The 9,836-nt window shown below is 36.5% G+C and overlaps 1 pseudogene; it reads left to right on the top strand.

Moving 5' to 3' along the window:
- Positions 1 to 4,653: 4,653 nt before the first annotated feature.
- LOC137225303 (14-3-3 protein theta pseudogene) lies at positions 4,654 to 5,996 on the top strand (annotated as a pseudogene).
- Positions 5,997 to 9,836: the final 3,840 nt, after the last annotated feature.

Raw genomic sequence — 9,836 nt, 5'->3', positions numbered from 1 at the left:
TATTTGTATAATTTTTAAAAATCCAAGTCCAGGTTCTTACTAATATCTTACATATTAGTTTTTTAATTTCTATTTAAGAAATGTTTATGTTGTTAGACTTGAACCATTATTCTGAAACTTTATTGTATTGTCGAACATAATGACTTTCTTTACAAGCTTTATGAATCCACTAAATAAGCTATTAAATCATTATGAACATTTTCAATAAGATAAAGTAAAATGATCTAAGGATATTCAAGACCTCTTTAGTATATTTCATTGCTGTTTCTCTGCAAGATCCATTCCAACTTCCCCTTGACTTGTACCAGCTATGAGGTTGGGAGGGCTTGATTCATATCTTCTTTAGGCTTTAGCCCTGATTTGTTGAAGCTAGTTGGCATAATTTAACTATGTCACAGTTCTTGGTTCATGGATAGCTCAGTCAGAGAATAGATCTTCTTTGATTGGATAAAATGTTAGGTTGAGGAAAAAGAAGTCTCTTTCTTTTGCTCTGGATGATAAGATGTGCAGATATGAGGCCTGTAACTGCTTATAGCTACTTTGCTAACATGAGGGATGCCAGCCTAAGGGTGAAGACAAAACACATAGTTGACAAAACATCTTATAAATGAAATGAAAATTCTAGTCTGGCAATGTCTAAGGCTTTATCTCTCTCTAAACTTTTTAGTTAAATGAGTAACTATACTCAGAGAGTAAGGAAATTAATGCTAGCTACCTTAAGATACCATGAAAAATGGGTAGGTTAACACAACGAAAGGCTATATTTTATCCACATAAGGTCTGATGTGAGTTGTCATAGGTTGTCCTTTCTGTAGTCACTCAAGGAACCAGACTTCTTCCATCTTATGCTGCCACCATCTCAACTTGTGGCAGGAAAAGAGAGAGAGAGTGAGAGGAAGAATTTGACTTTTAACTGCCTTGGTCTGGAAATAAAATATTTTGCTTCTACTCTTAATTCATTAGCCTGAACTAGTCACATGGTCCCAAATCAAATGCCAGGGAGGCTAGGAATTGTAGAGAATATTTTGAATATTAGGTGAGCATTAATGGCATCTGCAACCCAACACCCTCTCTTTAAGGAACGTAGGTTTTCACAAAAGACTGAAGGAGCCACTGATCATAAGCTCTGTCTGCTTTCCATCTGCAACCATCCCAGAGACATGGATGTATTAATGGACTGGCTACTGGCTTAGAGCAGTGTGAAAACACACAAATTATAATAATAAATTCTTCCAAGACACTATCTCTTCCTTTCATTTTGAAAGTCAAGACTAAATGTTTATAACTGGATTCCTAGTCACATCTCCCATTTTCCTTGGTGGCTGAAAGATAAGAAATTTCTGTTCCTGCAGTTCACTATCTCATCTGTAAGTTTTTACCATACTCTAGTATGTAATATTTTTAGGCCTGGAGACTTGAAATCATTTAGAGAAGCTAAATGCTATCTTATCATCTCTTTACATATCCTGAGGTTCAATTGCTTTTACCTGTATTATTCAGCCTTCTCTAGGCTAAAAATTATTCTTCTGGTCAGAGAATATGGAAGTAAAATAGAATTTTCCAAATCCCATTTTTTGTCACTTGTTCAATTTATAAAATCTTGCCAGCCATATTACAGGTAAATTCTCTTTGTTCTTGCTCTGGATATAAATGTAACTTAAAAATGTTTTATTTTCCTTATGCAGTTTATTCACAAACCTCAATTCATTCTCGGTTTTCTGGCACTGTTCTCACAGGCTCATGTTTCTTTCATATTTGTGCTTGGTTATATGCCTCTATACCTCTTTTCTACATATAAATTTAAAACTTAAAACCATCCAAGTGATCTTTATGGAGCCACTATGAATCTTCAGATCCTCTCCTTGATAAGTGTTCTTGTAATTCCATAGGCAGAAATTCAATTTCAAGTGATTTCCAAACTCTGAACTTTCCCATTTTAGAGTCTGAAACTACATGACCATTTACATCTTTCACTACTTTCTTTGACATTTTCCTGTCTGAAGTTTAAGGTAGCTTTTCCCCCTGATCATCATGGTCACCATGTGTTTGAAATATCCTTGGTGCTTAATAAGTTATTTTTGAATGAATGCATTTGAACTAAGCAAGAATAAGATTCCTTTTTCATGAGAATCCTATCTCATCTTTTTTTTTTTAACTGAATCTTTCCATCAGTCTTTAGACAATGTTGATGATTCAGTCCAACTGAAATCTTTTTTTTAAAATGGGAATTTCAATTTGTTTTTTTTAATAACTTCTGACAAGCTTTCTATTCATGGAGATTAAAATTTTTACATAAAGTTTGCTAAACTCTTTTGAATGAGTGTAACACCCAGCGTCAAAGTTATAGTTTTAATATCCATATAGACAGTTATTACTCTACAGATAATTATATGTAATCTTGTGTTCTTATCAACAGGCTTTATTGGTCCTCAGAGAAGTAGGTCAAGAGAACACAAATGGGGCTTCCCTGGTGGCACAGTGGTTGAGAGTCCGCCTGCCGATGCAGGGAACACGGGTTCATGCCCCGGTCCGGGAGGATCCCACATGCCACGGAGCGGCTGGGCCCGTGAGCCATGGCCGCTGGGCCTGCGCGTCCGGAGCCTGTGCTCTGCAATGGGAGAGGCCACAGCAGTGAGAGGCCCACGTACCGCAAAAAAAAAAAAAAAAAAAAAAAAGAGAGAGAACACAAATGTAATTCCATTATCAATATTAAGGGCAGACAAACTTTGATATCTCTTTCATATCTGTTTCCCTAGGACTTTATGAAACAAGCTAGTCTATATTCACTATTTCATAACTTTTAAAAAGTTTTACTCAATCTTATTGAAGTTCTTAAATATTGCTTCAGAATAAAGGGAAAAATATATGCTAACTTTAAATGTAAGTTGTTAGCATTGACATTAGCATCAATAAAAGAAGCATTTATGAATCATAATCAAAGAACTGTTATTTTACAATAGAAGATTTTTTTTAACTTTGGAGACCACAGTTCACCTAATCTAGCCCTCCCATAGATTTCTCTACAAAACCCAAGGTAGGTAGTTATTATGACTGTTTGACTATTTCCAGGAATGAAAATCCTTTCTTTGGTAATTCCTTTTCTAATCAGTCACATTATAATTTCTCTTTATTACTTTCCTACATTATCTTCTGTTTCTTGAATTCTGAGTCTTCTTTAATGGTTTATGTCATTGTTGGGCAGGAACATAACCTTAGGATCTTCCTTATGGAGCATATAAGGCAGACTTTCAGAATTGTTGATACTTATGAAGAAAAATTGAAAAGTGAATGAGAGCTATTATAATTATGCTGATACAGTAAGTACAAAATTAAGATAATGCTGAACAAATCTGTATTAGTTATTCTTTTGTTGGAAAAAAAATTTAATTTTACTTCCAAACTTTCATGATAGCTTGACTTGGAATAGAATTTTAAATTGGAAATAATTTATCCCTCAAACTTCAAAGGCATTATAGTTTGGCTTCAAGAGTTTCAAGTAAGAAGTCTGAGCACAGTCAGATTTTTATCACCTCCCCTTTGCCTCCCTACTAGAAGCATTTAGAATATTCCTTTAATCTTTGGTTCAGTATACAGTATTAATGTATAAAAAACTTTTGAAATCTTATATACTTTTAACACTCACAAATTGGAATTTAAGAATTCCATGTACATCAGCATCAGGAAATGTGAAACCACTAGGGATAAATCTAACGAAAACTGCAAAACCCTGCTGAGAAACATTTAAAAAGATCTAGAGAGATAAACTATGTTCATGGGTCAGAAGACTCAATAGGGTTAAAATGTCAATTCTCCCCAAATTTATCTATAGATTCAACTAAATCCCAATAAAATCCAAGCAGACTATTTTCTTTTTGGGTAGAAATTGATAAACTGATTCTAAAATTTATATGAAGATGCAAAGGACCTAGAATGGCCAACGACTTTGAAAAAGGGTAAAATTGGACAACTAATACTACCTGATTTTAAGATATTATACGATTTATAAAGCTACAGTAATGTTTTGATTGGTACTGGCATGAAAATAGATGTATAGGTCAGTAGAAAAGAATAGAGCTGAGAAATAGACTCACTCATATATTGACAATTAAATTTTTACAAAGTTGCAAAGGTAATTCCGTTGAGAAAGGATAGCCTTTTCAAGGAATGGTGTTGCAACAACTGAAAACACATATGCAAAACAATGAATTTCAACCATCTCACACAATTTAACTCAAAATGGATCATCAACCTAGATTGAAAACCTAAGACTGTAAATCTTCTAGATGACAACATAAGGGAAAAACCTTTGTGACTCTGTGTTGCAACATCAATAGCATGATCCATAAAAAAAAATTAATAAGTTAAACTTCATCAAAATTTAAAATTTCTGTTCTTTGAAAGACTGTTAAAAGAATGAAAATACAAGCCAACGACTGGGAGAAAATATTTGCCAATCACATATCTGATAAAGGAATGATTGTCAGAATATATTAGGAACTCAAATCTGAATAATAAGATAACAAAAATCCAATTTAAAAGTGGCAAAAGAGACTCCTCCTTGCCATCCGGGTTGGTGCTTGCCCTCGCTGTCCTGTTCCCAGCCCCATAGAAAAGACGGAGCTGATCCAGAAGGGCAAGCTGGCCGAGCAGGCCAAGCGCTATGACGACATGGCCACCTGCATGAAAGCCGTGATGGAGCAGGGTGCGGAGCTGTCCAACGAGGATGCAACCTGCTCTTGGTGGCCTACAAGAACGTCGGGGGCCACACGTCCGCCTGGAGGGTCATCTCGAGCATCGAGCAGAAGACCAACACCTCCGACAGGAAGTTGCAGCCGATTAAGGACTATCGGGAGAAAGTGGAGTCCGAACTGAGGTCCATCTGCACCATGGTCCTGGAATTGTTGGATAAGTATTTAATAGCCAATGCAACTAATCCAGAGAGTAAGGTCTTCTATCTGAAGATGAAGGGAGATTACTGCCAGTACCTTGCTGAAGTTGCTTGTGGTGATGATCAGAAACAAACAATAGATAATTCCCAAGGAGCTTACCAAGAGGCTATTGATATAAGCAAGAAAGAGATGCAACCCACACACCCAATACGCCTGGGGCTGGCTCTTAACTTTTCTGTATTTTACTATGAGATCCTTAATAACCCAGAACTTGCCTGCACACTGGCTAAAACGGCTTTTGATGAAGCCATTGCAGAACTTGATACACTGAATGAAGACTCATACAAAGACAGCACCCTCATCATGCAGTTGCTTAGAGACAACCTAACATAATGGACGTCAGACAGTGCAGGAGAAGAATGTGATGTGGCAGAAGGGGCAGAGAACTAAGTGCATACAGGGTGTCATCCTTCTTCCCCTCAAGAAACCTTTTTACTCATCTCCATTCCTTATTCCATTTGGATTTCCTATAGCAAAGAAACACACTCATGTGTATGGAATCAACTGTTCATAGTCTTTTCACACTGCAGCTTTGGGAAAACTCCATTCCTTGATTTGTGTTTGTCTTGGCCTTCCTAGTGTGCAGTTACTGCTGTAGAAAAGTATTAATAGCTTCATTTTATAAAAACACAAGTAACTTCCAAACACTTATGTAGAGAACCAAAAATCTATCTGGTATTTAAGTAACCTGAACCAGTTCTGCACGTGACTGTGTTTTGTATTACTGTGAAAATATGAAAATGTAGTTAATTACAATTTAAAGAGTGTTCTACATAACTTCTTGACTTCTACATTCCCTCCCTTACTCTTCTTTGGGGATTTTCTTTCAGTAAGCAACTTTTCCATCCTCTTAATATATTCCTTTTTGGTAGGAATCCAGAAGTATTAGATTGAATGGAAAAACATTTGACATTTTGAGGCTGGGGGTCACAAATTAAAATGCCTCCTGTATCATATGTGATGGAGGTCTTGTGTATCTGTGACAACAGGGACTTTCCTCATTCACTCTTCATTTGCTGCTGTTTAAGTTGACAACTTCCCTTCCCAATAAAAATTCACTTACATCTCCTGCCTTTGTAGTTCTGGTATTCCCTTTACTATGTAATGGAAGTAGCATTTTGCTGCCAAAATACAAGCATTGCTTTTGGCAAATGAAAGTGCATGTCATTTCTTAATACACTAGAAAGGGGAAATAAAGTACACAAGTCCAAGTCTAAAACTTTAGTACTTTTCCATGCAGATTTGTACACATGTGAGAGGGTGTCCAGTTTGTCTAGTGATTGTTATTTAGAGAGTTGGACAACTATTGTATGTTGCTCTAATAATCATTGACTGTAGTCCCAAAAAAGCCTTGTGAAAATGTTATGCCCTATGTAATAGCAGAGTAGCATAAAATAAAATTACATTTTATAAACCAAAAAAAAAAAAAGTGGCAAAAGATTTGAACAAGTTCTTGCAATAAAGAAAACATATGGATAGCAAATAAACACAAGAAAGATGCTCAACTTTATTAGGGAAATGCAAATTAAAATTACAATGTGATACCACTGTAAACCTGTAAGAATGTCTAAAACTAAAAAGACTGACCATACCAAGTGTTGATGAGGATATGAATAAACTGGAAGTTTCGTACACTGCTGGTGAGAATGTAAAATTGTACAACAATGTTGGAAAATGTTTGACAGTTTCTTAAAAAGTTTATCATTCACCTACCATGAGATCTAAGCATTTTGCTCTGCATTCCACACATAGTAATGAAAGCATAGTCCATACCAAGACTTATACACAAATGTTTATAACAACTTTATTTCTAATGTTCAAAAACTGGTAACAAACCAAATAGCCATCAACAGGTTAATGACTAAACAAACATAATGGAACAATCTTCTTCAATCAGAAGAAATGAATTACTGATACCTGTTACAAAAAGAGTGATTCTGAAAATAGCTAGCTATCCTTAGTGAATGAAATCAGGCTAAAATCAGTACATAATGTTAAATTCCACTTACATAGCATTCTGGAAGATGCAAACTAATCTCTAGTGACAGAAAGCAGAATAATAGTTGGAAATGGGGCAGTAGAAGGACAGGAGTGAATGGGGTGGGAAAGAGGTGTGATAAAGGGCATAAGAAAACTTTTGGGAGTGATCAATATAGTCAATATCTTGATTGTTTCACAGGTACATACACATGCCAGATCTTATTAAGTGTGCACTTTAAATATGTACAGTTTATTTTACTTTAATTATATTTCAGTAAAGCTGTTAAAACTAATAAGATAATGTGGTAATGTAGTGTTATTAATACAACAAATAGCAATAGCTTTCTTTGATACTGGAAATAAAGATCTATAATAGAGATAGAATAACTTTACCAAGAAAGCTATGGAACTCAAGGAAAACAGATTTTAAATTTAATAGACAGATATAAAATAAGATACGGCAAAAGGAAATACAGTCATGTTCTTAGATGAGAAGACAATGTATATGAGTTACATTTTCTTTGACTAATATTTTAGAATTCAAACACTGTTTGAGGAGATATAGATCGAATAAAATAACCTCAAGATGTTCTGCAAGACTTTATGGTTCAGATTAGCCAAAAATTTTATTACCAATAAATATATTGAGTTGGGATTTACTTATCAGATTTCAGAACATACTACAGAGTTACTGTAATCAAATCTACATATTATTAGTATAGGAATAAATCAGTAGAACTGGTCTGTAAAGACAGTCTGTAAATAGATTCTGGTATACATGATAATTTATGTATGTCTAAGATGAAATATAAATCCAGTGAGAAAGAATAGTTTATTTAATGTGAAAACAGCTAGAAGAAAATTAGGTTCGATTTCTCTCTCTTACAGCATACAAAAGACACAAATTTCAGAATCTGTGCCATCTATAACTTGAAAAAGTCAGATGTGGTGGTTCCCATAATTTCCCTGCTTATTTTGTCTTTCTAGTACATGTAAAAACCAAATAGATTAGGTAGATTACATTAACCTAAGCAAGTGATAGCTTTAATGACTGCTAGCTGGAATAACCTGGATACTATCAGATTCTCTGGGTCATAAATTCCACTGTGAGTACAACAACCCTTTGGCTAATAGAAATTTTATAATTGAGATTGAACCAGCTTAAGTCCAGAAGGCACAAGAAAATTACTTGAATAAATAGTCCAGATTCCCGTGGTATTTACTACCCTTGCACTTCAACTCCTACCTTCAGCTTCATGGATCGTTCCCCACTACTAACTGAAAGAGTGGTAAAGTGCTTAGATCTGAATCCTAAAATGCCAGCACAAGATGATACAATGGGCCCATAAATAGAGTAGCCCTTGTGGAAGGCATAGAGGCAATGCATGGACTCTATAGCGTATTCTTCCTTTACCAGGGTTTATTAGCTACTGCTTCTTTCTGAATGACTATTCAGTCTGCTGCAGAGATTGATATGGCACCAATCCTTGAGAAAACCAACTAGCTACTGATCACAGAGGGATAACATTGGGCCCCTTCTGTCTTGGATGAGATAGCAGTGGTTTTTTTTAAATTACAATCAATATTTACTCTAGATATGGGCTGGTTCTTCTTATCTACAATGTGTCCACCCCCACCACCATCTGAGTGCTTATAGAATGTCTGATTTATAAACACGTTATCCCAAAGGATGTTGCTTCAGACCGAGGTCCATTTGATGGTAAAGGAGGCACAAAAATAAAAAGCATAACGATAGGATCCACTGGTCTTCTGCATGCAACTGACCTACTAGGATGACGGAACATACTGCTAAAGGCTTAGCCAAAGCACTGGCTTAGGGACAATACCCTGTAGGGGTAAGGCGCTGTTCCCTAGGAGGCCATTATGTAATCAACTAACGGTTTATTTTCTGTTGGGACATCCCCTAAAGCTAAAATATACAGTTCCAGGCACTATATGTTGGAAATAGGATTAGTTCCTATCAACATCTATTGAGGATTGTGGTTTTCAGGGAGGTAACACTCAGTCAGCCAAGGGACAGAGAATTTCACTGAATTGGATGTTGTGAGTAGGAACAAACTGCTTTCAGCTCCTCCTCCTGACCGTGGACCAGCAAACAAACACAGGAGCTCCTGTAATATCAGAAGCAATGGTAATTGCCATGAAGTATTCAGTTTGATGTCACACAATGGGAGCAGAAAGGAGTACGTCTGGGGACCATCCAGGGGTTTCACTAGGATATCTCTTGTGCTTCTATGCACTGCATTACTAGTAAATGGCCAATTGTATCACCTATGACCTGTCAAGGGTAAGACAACAAAAGACTCAGAATCTCTGGGGAGGAAGACTGGAAATCTCCATTTCAACTGACTTTTTATTTATTTATTTATTTTATTTTTTGCGGTATGCGGGACTCTCACTGTTGTGGCCTCTCCCGTTGCGGAACACAGGCTCCGGATGCGCAGGCTCAGCGGCCATGGCTCACGGGCCCAGCCGCTCCGACAACTGACTTTTAAAGTACAAAAACTTGCTATCTTGAGACTTTATACAAGGCATGTACTTGTTTTACATGTATTGACTTTATTAACATTCCTTTGCTTCCTTCTGTTCCCATTCCTACTCTTATGACACCTTAAGTATATGTTTATATTTCTTTTTTTAAAAAATAAATTTATTTATTTATGTGTTTTTATTTTTTTTGGCTGTGTTGGGTCTTTGTTGCTGTGCGGGGGCTTTCTCTAGTTGTGGCGAGCGGGGGCCACTCCTCGTTGTGGTGTGCAGGCCTCTCACTGCCGTGGCTTCTCTTGTTGTGGAGCATGGGCTCCAGGCACGCAGGCCTCAGCAGATGCAGCATGTGGGCTCAGTAGCTGTGGCTCAAGGGCTCCAGAGTGCAGGTCCAGCAGCTGT

This window comes from Pseudorca crassidens, chromosome 5 (assembly GCF_039906515.1).
Source record: "Pseudorca crassidens isolate mPseCra1 chromosome 5, mPseCra1.hap1, whole genome shotgun sequence".
In the NCBI taxonomy this organism is placed as follows: domain Eukaryota; kingdom Metazoa; phylum Chordata; class Mammalia; order Artiodactyla; family Delphinidae; genus Pseudorca; species Pseudorca crassidens.
Note: the sequence above shows the minus strand (reverse complement) of the source record. Positions and strands in the feature narration are given on the sequence as shown.